Source organism: Lycorma delicatula, chromosome 7, assembly GCF_047948215.1.
Source record: "Lycorma delicatula isolate Av1 chromosome 7, ASM4794821v1, whole genome shotgun sequence".
In the NCBI taxonomy this organism is placed as follows: Eukaryota; Metazoa; Arthropoda; class Insecta; order Hemiptera; family Fulgoridae; genus Lycorma; species Lycorma delicatula.
The window spans coordinates 46,923,487-46,942,854 of NC_134461.1; the positions used below are offsets into that span (position 1 = coordinate 46,923,487).

Below are 19,368 nucleotides of genomic sequence, written 5' to 3' on the forward strand. Positions count from 1 at the left end.
CACTCTTTCTCTCACGTTTTCTTGCGGGTGTGTTAACCTCTTATATTTGTGTTTATTATTCGAGAGTGGTTAAATTTACAAATATCAAATCTGTTTTTAGTAAATTTTTGTAATTTATGTAATTGTAATTGTAATAATTGTTTTTATTTAAAAAAATTGATTCTATTATATTTTTTTTGGAGAATCTACAGAAAAAAATAGTTTAAAAATGTTGAGGGGGTGATATATTTTGAAGGAATTGCATTAATTGAGATAATATCGAAGGGTGAAATCTTACCAACATGAAAAAGTACGAATTAGTAAAAAAAAAAAAGAAGATTTTTCTTGAAATAAAATATCTTTGTACGAAATATTTTACATGAAGTAAAAGTAACTCCAATTTCATTAAAATTTAGATATGCTGTAGTAGTGTATCTAAAAGTTGTGCTTGTAAAAATTTGATAAACTTGGTTAAACTGTTATTGAGTTACGCTCAATTTAAGGTTGAAAAATTTGAGTAAGGTAAGTTACAAAATATAAACTTTATATTACATATTTCCAAATAACCAAAAGTCAAGGGCATCAGGGCTTGGAAAGGGTGGCGGGTGGCGACCGGAAGTGACACAAGGCGGGTTTCTTCCCCTATGAGGTTGGGATGCACTTTTTGCGCAGAACTAGACAAAATTCTTTTTTTATTCACGCGTTACAAAAATAAAGAGTCGAAAGTTGAAATACAACTAGTACTTATACAACCAGTTATATGACTGTAATTATTTCCAAGGAATATCTAAACCTCCAAACAATTTTACTTCAATAATTTTTACATTAGAATACGTTAGAAATTATAATAGTCACGTTATGTCTTTGCCGAAGAGTGGAGTTAATAGTAACGGTTAAAACCTCAACATTATCCTTATTTTAAAATTCAATTTTAAAAATGTAATTTCTTTACTGAAATCTGTCTTAAATTAGCCATAAACAACTAAAAGCTATTATCCTTTTTTTCTGTATAACCTTAATAAAATAATACACAACTAAAATATACAGGGCGTTACATAATGTTCTTAGGAGTTACAAAAATTCAGTAAAAAAAAAGTTTTTCACTACCTAAATGAAAGTTGTACGAGGTGATGCAGGGACTCAAACAGTTTTTGTTAAAATCTATAAATGTTCAATATGTGCTACTCTGGTGACACGGCACACATCAACACGAAAGTCTAGCTCTTGCCAAACTCGTTCTAACATGTCATTTTCGATAGAGCTGATTGTATTGATTACGCGATCCTTTAGCTCAGCGATATCGTGTAGCATTGTTGGGATAAACACCTTATCTTTCACGTAACCCCAGAGAAAGAAATCACATGGCGTGAGGTCTGGTGATCTTGGTGGCCACAGGATAATGTGTTGGTCTTCTTCAGACGCACGTCGTATCCAGCGCCGAGGTAATGTTGTGTTAAGGTACTGTCGAACCTCCTTATGAAAATGGGCAGGACAACCATCTTGCTAGAAAATGAGGTCGTTGAGTAGCTGAAGCACAAGCCATAATTGTAACATATCCAGGTATATCATGCTGGTTACTGTCGTTTCCATAAAAAAGAGCGGCCCATACACTACCTCACGAGAGATCGCACAAAAAACGTTTACTTTCGGAGAATCCCGAATGTGTTCCGCATAAGCTTGTGGGTTTTCAGTCCCCAAACTCGCACGTTCTGACGGTTTACTTTGCCGCTAATATGGAAAGTAGCTTCATCGCTGAAAATTATCTTGTTTAGAAAACCTTCATCTAACATCTTTTTCTGTAACTGTAAACAAAAATCGAGCCTACGTGTTTTATCTCTATCAGAAAGACGCTGGATTAATTGAAGATGGTACGGTTTGCATAATAAACGTTTACGAGAACTCTCCACACCTCAGGCACATCAATTCGAATCAGACTTCATCTGTTTTTTTTTTATCTTTTTTAATTAATATATATATTGATTTTTTAAGAATTATTAACCTCTGATTATAAAAAAAATTACAATAAATAATAATTCAATAATAACAAAATAAAATATGAAAAAGTTATTAATGAAATAAAATTTTATGTACTTTTCATTTAAAAAAAAAAAATGTGTAAATGCAATTTAATGGCGTACAAAGAAGTCATGAAGTGCCCAGATCAGATTTTTTTTTAGCGTGTGAAATGCCATGCCTGAGCGGGATTCGTATTTCTATTGTTTAGTATATTTTAATAACACATACCGTACACATGTATTTATTCATAGGTCATTTATGTACAAAAATGTAATATGAAATATATTATATATCAAACGTTATTATTTATGAGTGTTTGTTTAAGTAATGCAAAATGAATTAGCGGCACCTGAGTCAGCAAAACATTTCAACACTGAGTAACAAAATGTGTACATTAATGAAACACAGACATTATAAATTAACAAATATAAATAAATATTTTCTCCCAGGACCGGCCGTGTACAATAACATTTGTAAGATCCTACATCCAATGTATTTTCACCAGCAGCAATCTACAATAATTATGTTAATTTATTTATGTACTTTTATATAATAACACCACTTCGTCCACTCATAATAATGGTTACTTTTAATTGTTAAATAAAATTTATCGTTCATGTAATTAAAATATAATAAATCGATTATTTAAATTTTTACACCATAACAGTCTTTATTTCAATAATTATTACTAGAAAATGACCACCAAACTAGTGACTCAAAAACAAGAAAACCATATTGGGCGAAGACGAAGAGAAAATATTATTTCTTAGGAAGCATGAGTTTATTGTTTCTAAGAGTAAATATTGTTTATTGTTTAACACGAAAATTATTTTTTACATTTTTTATACGTTACACACTGATGTAAATTCAAGTCAAGATAAAAAGTAGCAAAAATCATTTCATTTTTTTTTAAAACCAAAATTTAAAAAAAATCTGGTAGGTGATACATTTTCTCCTAACAACTTTTGATACTAAACAGTAACAACTATTTTTATTATCATCAATAATGACTACTTTTAGTTACTTTTATCAAATGTGATTTTTAGAGAATTCCTTTTCCTAACAAAAAAAAAAAACAGTTTAAAAAAGTTGCATTTTACGGAATACAGCAAATCAGTAAAAAACTATTGAAAAAATTACTTCAATGAAAGAATGAAAAACTTTGCTTCTCATTTTGGGTCCAAAATAAATATAGGTGTCAAAGCTACTATAATTTTAATAGCCCTTTAATTGTTCACGAAAAATACGAAACATTTTTTTTTTTTTTTAAATAAATTAGGAGTTGAGCCAAACAAAAACAGAATATATAATTTTTTAGAGGGGGTAATGAATTTAAAAAAAATAAACTTGTAAAAATATTCATAAATCGACCTGCTTAAATAAAGTTTTCTCTACATCGAACACTCCCTTTAATAAAGGAAACGAACAAAAGACAGTTTTCAGAGGTGAAGGTTGATATTTTGAAAAAAAAAAACATTTCTTTCATTATCTATAGATGGACTGTAGGTAACAAAACTGCTTTAATAAAATTTTCTCTAAAATTCTTCTGAAGAAAATCGAAATTGGGTTTTTCAAGATATTCCCTACCTCCTTACAAAATATTAATTTGAAAAAAAAAAATTTGATCAATGGCTCATTATAACAATATCAGTGCCAAATTTGAGAAAATCGGCTCGGTCAATCTTGAGATACAAAGCCAAAATCAGTGCAATACACATACATGTATAAATATCTACACATACATGTAGTTTTTTTTTGGTCTAGATGAACTAATTGGACATTAAAACGTAAAGAACTGCAAAAAATCCAGTACCTTTTTTCACACCATACCATACTTTAAAATGTATCTAATATAACATTCGCCAGAAACGTAAAAATATAGTAAAATTGCGTAAGTTAAAAACTAAATAAATAAAAATTTATATTTATTTAAAATAATATACTCCAGTTATTTTAACTTACTATGAATCGAATATTAATCGTTAAAGTTATATGTAATAAAATTATTATTTTATATATTTTTATAATAAACATTTGTAAGAAATAATACATACATAAATTAATAACAAATGGCATTTTTTGTTTTTAGTGAAGGAAAGAAGTAGTAATTACATAATTTATAAACTAATCATTATAACAGATATATTGTGACATTTCGTTATCACAAGTAGTTTCAATACAGAATAGTTTCAACTGAATAGAAAAATAAAAATACTGATAAAAAAGAACAATAGACAAGTAATATTAACACAAGTTTATACCTGTATGTAGGCCGTAACTAATAATGAACTGAAAAATAATCTTTCTTAAAATAAAAACTATAAGATAAGGTAATTTAAAACAAGTAGTTTTTACGAAAACACACTTAAATTACTTTTTTTAATTTAATTACTTTTTTATTTTTTATTTAATAAAAAATTTCACAATAAAATCTAAGTGTACAATGTATAACCGATAAATGTCAATTCTTCCTACACTAAATAATATTACAGAAAGTTTATCAGAAGCATTGTTCTTTAAGTAAATGAGAATAAATAAAAATTATTAATTTTGTTCGATTTTTCTGGAATCCAAGAATTTTCTAAGACAATTTCTATGAAATAAAGTTTGTATTACGTACAATACTTAAACGCACCAATAATCAAGTTGATAACTTCATTTTTATCGAGAAATTGAAAAGAAAAAACAGCCGGGTTTCAAAAAAAATTAAAAATCCGTTTTAACGCTTTAAACGTAGAATTCCAAGAAACCTAAAAATTTAGTTTTTAGATATTCACACGAAGATTGCACACACCCAAAATAAGTGTATATTTTCATTTGTTATCGAGAAATTAAAAAAATTAATGTGAATTTCATTGTTACTCCATTGTAACACTTTAGACACGGAATTTCAAAAAGTCTTTCTTAATGTACACTTACACCACAAGAACATGCATTCATTTTTTAAAATCAATTTATCTTCAATAGTTCTTCCTGGGCGTTGATGAATATATATATATATATATATATATATATATATATATATATATGTGTGTGTGTGTGTGTGTGTGTGTGTGTGTGTTAAATGGGGGATTTAAAAAACTGTTAACTAATGTTTATTATTATTTATTTATCTACTTTTTAAAGTTCAGATTTTTTTATAATTTACTTTTTTTTTTTAAAAAAGAATCTTTTATACTGTATTGCGAAGATTGATTCTGATGTATATAGGAATCATCGCTGTTCTTTATATTTGTAGGTGAGTATGAGCGTCCAAATTGAACACATTTTTACATCTTAAAAAAAAAACTGTAATAAACTTCAACAAAAAATAGTATAAAACCACAAGACTGGAAAAAGGCCGTCAAAGCGTTTGAAGAACTTACAATTTAAACAAAAAACAACGAATATAACAGCAAATAAAAAGATATTACCTGTAACATAAAAATTAAATTCATAATAATACATAAAATCACGAATCCAACAACATTACCAATACGAAATATATTATAATCACATTAAATCCTATAAAAATAAAACTTTAAAACGAAAAAACCAGAAAACAGATAAAATATACTAGATATTAAATAAATTTCTAAACCACTTCAAGAGCTCTATTAACAGCATCTATAAAACCAGTGATAAAGGAACTGTAAAAAAAAATATTTTTTAAACAGATTTGGAAGATATTTTAGAATTCCTTTATCATTAGAAGAGGAGGTTTCAATATATAACTTATAAAATTAACCAATTAACAATTGTAAATATATTATATATAACGGAACAATAATAAAATAAAATCATTCACAATAGTCTTAATAAACAAACGAACATGGCAACGACTATCTGAAGTACAGAAGTTTTTTAAATCAATCGACGGATGAAGGTTAGGTTATGTGCCTAACGACGTTCACCTCGACGACCTTAACAATTCTGGCTATCTCCTCATCATGGTGATACACTGTTAATTATAAATAAATTTGCGTTAATCCAAATAAATAAATAATTTTTAATTTCAAACTCAAATAATGAGAAAATTGGTTCAAGTTTCATATTTATAATTAGTGTACTTTAAGAGGTATGATATTTTTGCTAACATAATGGGCATGTATAATTTAATTTTTTTTAGTTATAGGCATTAAAACTATAATACACAATTAACATAAATTATTCAACGCATTTTAGGGGTTAATAAAAAATGAACAAAACGATGTAGCACGCGATGATTTTTTACAAACATTTGTGTAGGTACTAGAGTTACTAATGACCTTCAATGAACACGCCGGTGTGATGTAACGACAAGGGGGATCGACAATTGAGTAATGGCTACCGTACAAAACAAAGCAATATGTGCGTACTATGGTTTCATGAAAACGAATCTGTTATAACTGTTCGTAGATGTTTTCGTTTTGAGTACTGCCGTAATTCTCGTAATAAAGACTCGGTTAAACTTTGATCAGCAGTTTAAGGATATAGGAAATGTAGAACACAAAAAAAAATACTGGCAGACCTCTCGTTTCCGAGGAAATTGTGGATAAAGTAAGAAAAAATTTTCCGAGTAAAGAGAAACTTTTTCCCGGTAAATCGACTCGTGCAAGTTTAGAACTGGGAATACCGCAGTCGACAGTTTTGAAGGTTCTACACAAGCGCCTTAAACTTAATGTGTACAAAACTCAGTCGGTGCATTTCAATCGAAGATGACGATAAACCACGCTGTTACGATTTCTTTGTGGATATTCTTGATAAATTGAAAGAATATAATGCGGTTGTAGAAAAAGTAATTTTCTCTGACGGAGCTACCTTTTTCATATTTCTGGTCACGTTAACCGTCATAAGTGTCGAATTTGGGGTAGCAAGAACCCACACGCCGTTCGACAAACACATGTTAGCCCGAAAATTGATGTTTGGTATGCGTTATCAAGTGATCGGACCATTTTTCTTTGCAAAGCCAAGTTAGAGGGCTACTTATCGAGATATGTTACAGGAGTATGCAGTAACACAAACTGAATATCGACAACCCAACATTTATTTCCAAAAAGATCGCGCGTTACCAAACTTGTATTTACATGCTAGGCGCTACCTACATGAACAATCTCCTTAACATTCGATTCGCCGTGATGGATCAGTTCCCTGGACACCTAGATCCTCTGACGTTACGCCAATCGATTTCTTTCTTTGGTGGTTTGTCAAAAACAAAGTGTACGCAACGAGGGTTGTCAACATCAATGAACTAAAAAGAAGAATCGAAGGTGTAATTAATGGGATAACTCCAGATGTTCTTCGTAGGTGCGGCGTGAAACTGAATATTGTCTATACATTTTACGCGCCACAAAGGTTCTCTTGTGGAATTTGTATGAAGTTAATAAGCGTTTAAACAAAACTGTTTAAAATGCCCTGTTCAAGAATAAAAAATTCATGTAAAATACATTGCTTGGTTATTTTTTTATTAACATATACAATGCGCTTAATAGTTTATAATCAACCTGTAGAATCAAAATAATATCACTTTTTCTTCGGGCTATTTGATTTGACGTACAAGATATTATTTTAGGTCGATTTCATAATAAAACTACCAATCACGATTCGACTTCCGGAAAATTTCGACTATCTTTGCGTTTCACATCCCTCAGACCCCAAAACCACCATCAGCTCAAAAGTTGATATATATATATACATTTCAGTTTCTTGAGGACACATTAACTGCCGTAATTTTTCGCCAATCACTTTCAAACTGGTCCCAAAAAATAACTCGTCCCAAAATCTCCGTCGACTGTTAATGCCCAAAATCGGACCATAAGGGTAGAAATTGAGGGCTTTTTCGAAAAAAAAATCTCTATAACTTCCTTATTAAGTGAAATATAGAATTCGTTTAAAGTTCCAACTATTCTTTAAATAAGGGAGTAAAACTTATAAGTAAAGTTTTTTGATATCACCAACCATAGGCCCAGGAGGTGGAAAAAATGGAGTTTTGAAGGCAAAAAATAAACATACTTCCCTTAATATGCACAGTACCAAATCGGTTTAAATTTTTAAAGTAGTCGTTATTCCTCTAAACATTACTTAAAACATTTGTCTGAAAAATGTTTTGATAGTTATTAACAACCCTTACGGCAAGGGATGACCAAAATGTTGCTGGAATTGTAATAAGAAGGGGCTTGTCGTATGCTAAACATGTGAAACTTTTTTCACATGCAACCAATGTCATATTGAGTAAATTTGAAATTTTTCTTAATTTTAAGGTAGAAATCTTTTTTATCTCCTGCTTAGCACCGGCGAAATCTACCTCCGCCTTCCAGCGGGCCGAAAGGGATTTTTTTTTTTGATTTTTTGTCCGGTAGGTGTTTCTTTAACAACCCAAAGCCGTAATATAAACACAAATAATCTTTTAAATACATATATTTTTTATAATATTCTTTGTTTATAGATATTACTAACACAACTTAATTTTAAAAATAAAAAATGTAACGCTTGTATATACCAAATAAAAAAAATAAATAAATAAATCGAGAAAAATGTCTTTTTTGTTTTATCCTTTATGTCTGTTTACTTGATACAAATAACTTCAATCTTATATGAAACATAAAAATTGCAATTCGTTATATTAAAAGTAAATGTAAGGACATCTAAATGGAAAGAGTAACAGAGTGCATTACTCATCAATTCTTTTCTAATAACTAGTAATATTCATAATTTTGTAAAATCAAATAAATGTCAATATATATATATATATATATTGACATTTATTTATATATAATAAATTTATTATATAATAATATATTATATATATTATATAATAAATGTCAATATATATATATATATTGACATTTATTTGATTTTATGTAAGGAACAATAATTGAAAATCATAAAATCTATCATCATAGTGTAAAATAAAGTATAAAAAAAATGTAGAAATAAACAATTTCATAGAATGACATAAAAGGGAAGTCCTTTTTTATGTCATAATTCGAAGGGTTATAGCACATCCTTTAATTATGAACATAATTATATCCTTATTAATTAAAAAAGTTGTTTCACTCATGGATTATTTTACTTTATCAACTGAATAATATCGTAAATGGAGTTTAAACAATAAAAATTATTAATATATTATCCGGATATATACTTCTCTACTTCAAAACATCAACAAAAAAAATTCCCGGTCGATATATATATATTTATGAGCGAAAACAATATTATATACTTTTTACATGTGAAAATAAAATTAAATAATTTATAAGTATGTTTCTAGGGCTAAATAACGCAACGTAAAAGTACATGTAGAAACCTTTTTAACAGTTAGAAACCGCATTAAAATAATTGAATATTTTATATATATAATCAACGGATAATAAAACACAGACAACTAGATAGAAAATTGATGAAACAATTTAAAATAAAATAAAATTATAATACCTTCATATATATAGTTTAAATGTTTTTCTTTTTATAAAATAACAGAGTAGTAGATGAATAAATAAGGATTCTAACTATCCTTCCCCCACCACATAAAAAAAGTGGTAATATCTTTACATGTAGCAAATTATTATGCTTTAGGCAACACACGTATATTACAAATGCTATTGTATGAAAGAATGAATATATATGTTATCGGAGTTTATCTGAATGCGAGTTATTCAGCCTAAAAGCTTTGAAAACACGATAACAACATATAGATATCAGAAATACTACATAATATTTTAAATTTAACTTAAAAATAAAAATGATGGAAATGCCTTTAGGGTAGACATAAAATCATAGTTTAGACAAAATGTTTAAGTGGATTACCTATATATGGTTATAACACCCGTTCATGCAGCTTATGTGTTCATATATGAATATAGAATAATTTCTATTTAAAAAACCCCAATCTTCTTCCATAGTTTAACTGAAATAAGACGGAAGGTATTTTTACAGCGAGATGTCATTTAAATGCCAACCTAAAATTATGACTTCATATCACTGTAAGATATAAATCAAAAAATTAAATTAAAAATATTTTAATTTATGATTGAATTTTCCAAAAATTTGTAAAGAACTTTAAAATTTTTATAAGGATTTATTTTAAAATAATGTCTTTAATAATTTATTCATTACTTAACAAAAAATTAAAATAGTCCTAGAATTTTTACTTCCCTGGCATCATAGCTCTAGAGCTATGCTGCAAGAAGGAAGTATGGTATTCAATACAAAAAATAGGGTATGTGTTTTTTTCACTTATCGACATTTCATGACGAAGGAACCCCAAAAAAGAAAAAAAAAGCTGACAACACAGTTTTAGGATTTTCTCGTCGCGCGGCTTTTTTCTGATGCACAACTTACACACACAACTTAATTAAAAATATTTATAGTTTTATTTAAGTACAATATTTTTTGTTTATTTAATTCAATGATTCTAACTAGAGCGCGCGGGCATACCGTATTTCATTCGCGCGGGTGACGGTACTAGCGGCCACTTTAAATAAACTTTTACACTTTAAATATTATTCATTTATTTAATAATACCGCTCACCCGTGACGTCACAACATAGCAGACTACAGCAGTAGTCAGGCCGCAAAGTGGGATGTGGGGTATGTAATGGAGGGGGTAGCTGGGTTAAGACCTCACTTTGATAAAGAACAAATTTGTGGATCCAACGAGATGCTAACAACAAAAAGAAAGAAAAACTTTCTTTCTTTCTTTTTCCTGTTTAGCCTTCGGTAATTACCATTCAGATAATACTTGAGAGGAAGAATGAGGATGATATGTACGAGTGTAGATGAAATGTAATCTTGTACAGTCTCCGGTCAACCATTTCTGAGATATGTGGTTAATTGAAACCCAACCACCAAAGAACACCGGTTTCCACGATCTAGTATTCAAATCCGTATAAAAGTAACTGCCTTTACTAGGATTTGAACCTTAAAACTCTCGACTTCAAAATCAGCTGATTTGCGATGATGAGGGGAACCAGGTACTCCCGAGGAAATCCTATGTGGGAGTTACCTACAATCTTTATAACTTAAAAAAAAATGTGAAAATTGGAATTATTATATAATTTTTAATTGTTTATCCTGGATGCTAATATATTATTATGCAACTTTTCGAAAGAGAAAAAAAATATAAAAATAAATAAAGGTGAAAATTATTTATGGTTTCGGATATGATGATATGGACTTCTGAATATTTGTTTGGTTACTTTATTGACTTTAATGTATTTGACTATCGTCATACTTTTCTCTCTTTTTTCTTTATCCTGTTTAGCCTCCGGTAATTACCGTTCAAGTATTACTTCAGAGGGTGATACGTACTTATGAGTATAAATTAAGTCTTGCACAATCTCAGTTCGACCATTCCTGATATGTGTGGTTAATTGAAAACCCAACCACCAAAGTACACCGGTATCCACCATCTAGTATTCAAATCCGTGTAAAAATAACTGTCTTTACTAGGACTTGAACGCTGGAACTCTCGACTTCCAAATCAGCTGATTTGGGAAGACACGTTCACCACTAGACCAACCCGGTGGGTTTTATCATACTTAACTATTTTAAAGTTACCTTACTTATTTAAATTTTGTAATTACACATTTTCAATTTTAAGTTACCGATTTAAATTTTGTAACTATTTTTAGTTGTTTGATGTCTGCAAGGATTACACTGAAAATTGGATGCGCAATAAAAAGATAATATCAACGGAAAATTTTTTGTTTGATTTAGGCGGTTTGATGCTGAATATTCGCATGTTGTAAGCAGTGCGAAAGTAATTTTGTTCATGCTGCCACCTTTTATGTAAAATATTATTAGTCTTATAGAAGTACAACTATCGAAGGGGTAAGAGTTTCCACTCTCTGAAAATGAGTAAACAATTAATGTTCGAGGTTACATTAAATGGAAGCACACTCTCCAATAATTTTAATGTATTCTCAATAACTAAATAATGTATTATCAAGCAAACGTTTAATTTGTAATAAGTCTAATATGACAACTTCCTACACTACGAAAAAATTCGTGGTAACCTGATTTTAAATTCCTACAACGGCTAATTCTCTGACAATCAGTAACAGATAAAAGGGTGCGGTAAATGTAGAAATTCGATTCAAATATTATAAATTTAAGGAAATGAAATTGAGAAAAAAACAACAAATGGGTAACGAATAGATTAAAATTGAGCAGGAAATAAATTCAACTAACATCAATGTTATAAATACTAAGATAATCATCAAACCTTTGAAATTATAAAATTAATTTTCTTGCAAACTACTATAATAGACATGTGCTTTTATATATAAATAGACATTATATTTTAAAGTCAAGAAGCCATTTATGTTGAATGAATGAGTTCTTTCATAACATCGATTTATTATACAGAAACTGACCTCGACCATTAAAAATGTTAAAACCAATTTAACACTAAAAACAATCTTAATATTCAGATAAAATAAAAATTTAACGTTCAAAAACACACACGGTATTGTTTCAATGAGAATGCGGTAGTGTATTAAAAGACGGTTAAGTGTAATGTATGCTCTATGTTAAGTACTGTAAATAAAATAAACAGCTGGGAGCGAATTGGTTATACAGCTGTTACAAAAGAGTTCTTTGTTCGAAATTCATACATACATACATACATATATACATTACATACAACCTAGGCATGAAACTAAGCGTGAGTTTATTCCCACTTAAATGGTTATACGCGCACGTCATCGTAGGTCGCAGATTAAACAGCCGTATTTATCATAACGTATAATTTGCAATTTAAATAATTTCAAATTATAATTTAGATAATTATACAAACATATAAGCTAATGTCACACATAAAATGACTTAATAACAGTATAACAAAGATAATCATGTTTATAAAAAAACATATTACGGTACATTATAAACATGCTAATAGATCCAAATAAAAAAGGCAGTAGAAATAAACTAAATTCAGATTTCATAGTTAATAATTAAAAAAATGTCGCAGAATTAATTTTAAGTTTTTCTTCCCAGTTAATAACCAAGTTAATGATCAAATTATTTACTTTTCTATATTTTTACACAAAATAATTATTTATAATTAGGTACCTCAAAATCCAAGGTACAACGTTAAACTTATTCACACGTTTTACTATTAGAAATTCTTTAATGAAATTTTAAAAAATAAAATGAATAATTTTGCTCCTGGGGAAGCAGCTTACAGGACAATATTTTTTATCGGTTGTTTGTCAAACGATGCATATAATATCTAATAATAATCACACGCTCAAAAAAGTACTGCAGTACCTAGATGATAAAAATAATAAACCCGTACTAGATACTGGAAGCTCAGTCTGAAATGAAAGTAATGTAGAGAAACGACAGCGTCTATCAACCGTAGATTCATAGCCATTCATTAATAATGTAGGTGTTAAAAGAAGTTCAATCGATGGTTAGGGGATGAGTATCGTTGATGACTCTTCATGAAGATTATACGAGGATCGAAAGGATGATAACGTCTGCCAAGCACGTTTGGTTTGTCCAGAGTTGAAGGAAAAAATTGCCTTTGAATATGAACACTGGAGAACACGTAGGATTAAAAAGTGTATTCAATAATAGGGAAACAAACGAAATTTTGTAATATTTAATAAATCAAATGGTGAAGTGGTGGGAATTATTCTCAGGTACGTAGAAAAAACTGATGTTTGTTGTGTAATTTTTCAGGTCTAGGAGGACAGAAAATGTATGTAATTAAAAACGGATACTGGACGATATTATAAATGAGAAAAACTTTGTCCCTTTTGACTTATTTTTTCCTATTGGAAATTTTCTTCATCCTCTGTGTATCCATCCCTGGTCCTTTCTCCCTTGTAGAAATGAATTACGTGCCTGATTACGTAGAGGAATCTATCAACAAAGGACCTACATGGCTTTAAACACATGGGATGTATTCTTTAGTTTCCTTTAGTATATAGGACAAAAGGTGTCCAGGAAAAAATTTATCTACGTCCAGAATCTGTTCGGACAATTGACATCATGTGATATACGTTCAGAATGTCTAGACATCTTGGAATTAGTCTATGTCTTGAAAGTCCAGTATCTGTTATTTATGTGTCCTTTAGTATAAAGGAAAAAAGATGTCCAAGAACAAACTCCATTATGAACAGTAAGCATAAGTAAGGTAGAGGTGGTTGTTGAGGTACGGCTTGAGCTTATTTCCTCTGTTTATACGAGTATATAGCAGTAGATTCATTATATCCATAGATACCATAGAAACTTTAATATGAATAAAAATCAAGAAGAGTCTGCGTTACAAATATTATGAGCAGTTTGGAACAATAAGGCGAATATGTAAAGGCTCAAACCGCGATTATCATATACTGGATTTAGTTTAGTAAGTTCAGGACTGAAATCTAGGATACTTGTGTCTCCTGTCACTTTAACTATAATCAAATTGTAAGGCTATTAAAATACAAAGAAATTTTTAAAATGGCCTAGAAGAACCTCGAATAATTGAAAAAAGGGAAATGTATATTATGCTCAAAACTTAAGTTCTTCAACGAATGGAAACGGAAGTCCATGCGGTGTACCAGGTTTACGAGATTCCACAAAGAACCCTAGATGAGAAGAGATTGTGATGTAAATAAAGATCAAACAAAATACGTGTAGAGAGATTCATAAAAAATAATAAGGCTTCAAATGATTTCTACCAAGATCTCAAAAAATTAAAACATCAACGTCTCTGGATTACAATTTTTGTATTGACAGATCCTAAACAACTTCAAAAATTAAGTGACAAAAAACCAAATACAAAAACATACTGAAAGGCCGTAAAACTTGAAATTATTTGTCCTACTCAAAACAGTAAACTATCTCAAAAGAAACTATCAATTGTTTATACCAGTTGACCTCCTTTCTCTTATCGCCACCTTTCGCTTTCAATACTTTTGACACTTTAAAAATATTATAGGAACTAGGTCTGTCTGATTGAAAGGCTAGGGAGATAATAACCAAGCAAATAGCAGCTTCTTTAGTAAGTAAAAAAATGATTCTGTTGGGCGGGACTCTCAGCAAGCTGACTGCTATAATCTACCTACACAAAAATTTTAGCTAATCAAGAATTTAACGAATTTTTTTGTTGTTGATGTAATGATATTTAGTTAAACGATTCGGCTAATGTTCTGAAATTCAGATCTGTTTTATAATTAACGTAATATAATTTTTTTTGTATACAATCTTTAAATTCTCTATTACATAATGAATTATTATCCTAAAGTAGTCACAATTTAGATGGATTATTAATAAGCCGTGATCCGGTACTACTCTACATCGACTGTGTTTGTTGTTATTAATTTCCAACTTAATAGGACTGTATTATAGAGGCTAATTACTTCTATATATGTATACATTTATCTAAATCTTTCGGTTTTAATGATTAAAATACAGAATTTATTGTTGTACACTTTTAGTGGAAACAAAATGAAAGACGGCAAACACTAAAACAAATAAATAGTACAACACCAAATTCACTGTTGTGTAAACATAAATTTAAATTTTTAAACGTATTTTTATAAAATTTAAAAAAATATAAATTTATTAAACATTGAATTAAAGAAGCACGATTAGCCGGGAGTATTGTTCGATGAATAACAATAAAAGTATAATAAACAATTAGGTTTAGTTTTAAATCCAGACTACATCATAAAATTTTATGCTTATAGCTTATGAGGAATGAAACATAATGTAAGAATATACATATATTGATGTATAATGTTGGTGGAGCAGTGACCCAGTCACAATAGCTCAAGGACGTTGTAAAGAAGGTACCACCCCCCACCGATACCGTACTACTAACAACAAATGATAAACTCCTATCGTAACTGGAAAAAACTAACACAGGTAATCTTCCACAATAACAAAATATAAATGCTCATTCATTCTTGTTATATATTCATATACAGTCGTCAAGAAAATATTCATTCTCTCTTTATTTTTGCTCTCTTTCTCGAACGCGCGCTACACAGTCTCATACATGCGCACGCGCCCGTACACCTTTCCTAATGCAAACAGGCTAGTAATCCAAGGTTAGGTCATTCAGTAAAAAAAACAGTAAAGTACATAAAAATTCTAATAAATTTAATTTAGATTTATTTATCGTTAGATTAAGACTACTAATAAAAATTACATTTATTGACAACTAACAAAAACGAATAATCAAGATGAACTACTGTAGTTAATATTAAACAAAAAAGTAAACCCAGAATTTTTAAAATCACACCATAATTATTGTCAATAATAAAAGTAGTCTTAAAAAAATCAAAATATGATTTTCTGATAAGCTGTCGTGTTTTTGTGAAGCTCTGTGACTGCAGTTCGATTCTGCGTATTCCTTTATTGTTATCGTTTTGTTTTTCGTTTCGTTATTTAGTTGTACTGTTTTGTTCGTTGGTTTTAGAGTTTTTTATTACGGTTTTGTTAGTTTATTTTACTTTTATCGTTTTTTTTTCAGTCCCAACCTAACGTTTACTTACGTTAGTTGTTTACGTTAGCAACGGCGGCCATATTGCAACGGTAGCCACGTGTCCAGTCTACCGCGGTCTATTACTACTGCGGTTTTCATTGCTCACAACTATGATGTCTCGTTCTGGCGGGTCGCGGGGTGTGACGCACGCCGCACTCACGTTGTGACCCTTCAGTCACGATTGGGAAAAATTAGAGGAAGGCCTCCAGGGAGTAACCGAAGTGGAATAGTTCTTGCAGAGTGTGGGTCCGACAGCTCAGGGGAGAGTGGTCACGGACAGAATTATCAGGAGTTCTCACCCTTGTCCGGTGCGTCGCGGGTGAAGTATGTGTGGGCGTGGGACAACCGCTGGAGGAACCTCCGACAAAGCGGAGATTGAGTGTTTCTCCTACTGAAGGGGAAGATTTGAAGAAGTTGCGAGCGGCGGACAGAGGCTCGATATCGTCGTGGAAGGGATAAAATTGGAGGAGAGGTCTACGCAGACATTGCCTTCCCCAGTCTCGGAAGGGTTCCGAGAGGGACCCTAAAACGACTTACTTACTTAAAACTTACTCGGACTTACTTAAAACGACTTTAACGAATGAAGACCTAGTGCAGCTAGCGGTCAGGAGGTGGCCGGCTGAGGCCGCTAGAGCGGGAGAGGTGGTCTACTTCCGCGATTTAACAGGTAGTAGGAATTCGGCTACCCGCAGGGAAGTGGAGTCGTGTGAAGTTATCAAGGCTGAATCTGTCGTTCTGGACAGGGAGGAGTCCTCTTTGAAGGAGCTGAGGTTTACTGTTTTTTATGAATCTGCGGGAGGCGTGGAGTCGGTGTTGACAGTGGTGTTGGCTGCGGTGAGGAGGCTGACTGCGGAATTGTCTTCCCCTGTCTTTCTGTTCCCCGGTGGCAAATTGGGATACCAAATCAGGAACGTGCTGGTTTATGTATATCGCGGGCGGATAGATCCGGTGCGAATTTATACTCTCCGTGCGACTGGCACGTTCGCCGACGGGAGGCTCTGGTAGTTCCAAGAATCGCACCGGCTGTTAGTGATAGCGGGGTTGTAAGGAAGCGGGCGGAAGGATAATCCTGTGCCGATCTTCTGAAGGCGGTTAAGGGGCCAGTGACGTAGAAGGAAGAAGGTAAGTTGCTGTCCCTCCGTCGGGGCGCGTACGATGAAATGTGTATGCAGGTCAGGGGAGCCAATAAGTCTGAGAAGTTGTGGGCTGCCCGAGTCAGAGCGCCGGACTTACCCGTTGATATACAGTCTCGGGGCGCTAAACGGACCGTTGTGCATGTTAAGGACATTGATGCTGATACAACTGACCGTGAGATATATGAAGCTGTAGCAGTTGTTATTGGGGCGACTGACGGCTTCCGGGTGACGTTCATTCGTCCCGCTTAAGGAGAAACTAAAGATGTCACGATTATTACAACGTACCGAGCGACTAAACGTAAGACGGAAGGGAGGAACAAAATCGGATGATTCCATTGTAGGGCGGTCACCCGAGAGTATGAGAACAGATGTTATCACTGCTGGACCGTGGGGCACGTTTCGGGCACCTGTACGGAGACCGACAGGTCACAGCTTCATTAAACTGCGGGAGGCCGGGACACCGTCGGGCGGGTTGTACAGCGCCTGCAGCGTGTGCGATGTTTGGCATGAAGGGCATTAGGGGTGTGTGTCGTCACGAGGGAGTGGGAGGGAGCAAGGGAGTAATGGACAGCTCCCTGTGGAGCTACCATTCATCCGTGTTGGATGAATGCCCACCCACCATGCGGGTGAGCGGCGGGGATTCCAATACCCCAGCGCTGAAAAAGACCGAGTCCCGGCGGGTCTGCCCCTTTCAGAGTGTCCCCGTTACAGACATTGGCGTAAAGACCAAATCCCGGCTTCTGGAATGGATCTCAGGAACGACATAGTCGGGCCTGGTAATCCTAGTCTGGGAGTTAGAGTCAGGCACAGAGGAAAGATCCAGATCCAACCGGCGGACCGACCTGTCAAGCCAGATATAGCCGGTAGCCAAGGAGGCCTGTTTAAGTATACGGAGGACTCCCCTGGGCTGTGTTATATTTAACTGCAATGATCCAGCCCAGGGATGAGGTAAAAAACATGATTTTCTGATGTAGTATATAATATACAATTTACAGCACTCAATTCTCTAGTAAATATGGAAATTACCTATGACGTAAATAGACCCATTACTTCGTCGGATAAAAATACTGGCAAGAATTAAAAAAACCAGGAAAACTTTATATGAAATTCATATCTTTATGGAAATAGATATGAATTATTATTATTATGAAGCCGACCCGAATTTAATAGCGCAAAAAATTTGTATTTTAAAGATACTTTCCACAAGTCTTATAAAACAAAACCCTATCTGAAAAATAGTTAGAAATATACTAGGATATTCTTCAGAAATATTAAAAAGTAAACATTTCTAATGAAATCTTCCGTAAAAATTGGTAAATTAATAATTTTAAAATAATAATTTTAAACATCTCAAATGACAGTAATTTGGGCTAATTGCATTAAAAAAAAAATGCTAATTCCGTTTTAAAATTCGTTACCTCTGAAATAAAGTTTTAAAACTATTTATTTTCTGGTAAAAAAATACTGCATTTAAAAAAAATAAAACAATTAATTTTAAAAATTCAAAACAAAATTTGAAATATTAAAAAATTTAAAAAAGTAGTATGATTTATTTTCTACTTTCTCCTTTCTAAGGAGAGATTTATTACCATAAAAACGTAAGTTTTAGAAAGTATTCTAATCAAATAGTAGGGTATTCAAAAATTATTATTATTATTATTATTATTATTTTTAATTCGAACTGATACAATATATTTTAAACAGCCAAACTGACAGATTTTTTGTAAACTGTAAAAGTTCAAAAAAAGTTACAAAAGACATTTTTACATGTAGGAGGAATAGTTTATATATATA

At 31.7% G+C, this 19,368-nt stretch overlaps 1 protein-coding gene across 2 annotated transcripts in view; it reads right to left on the bottom strand.

The window, feature by feature from the left end:
• The window catches only part of cv-c (RhoGTPase activating protein), a 1,097,329-nt gene that overhangs the window by 965,556 nt on the left and 112,405 nt on the right, over window positions 1–19,368 (bottom strand). The gene's annotated exons all lie outside the window — the stretch shown is intronic.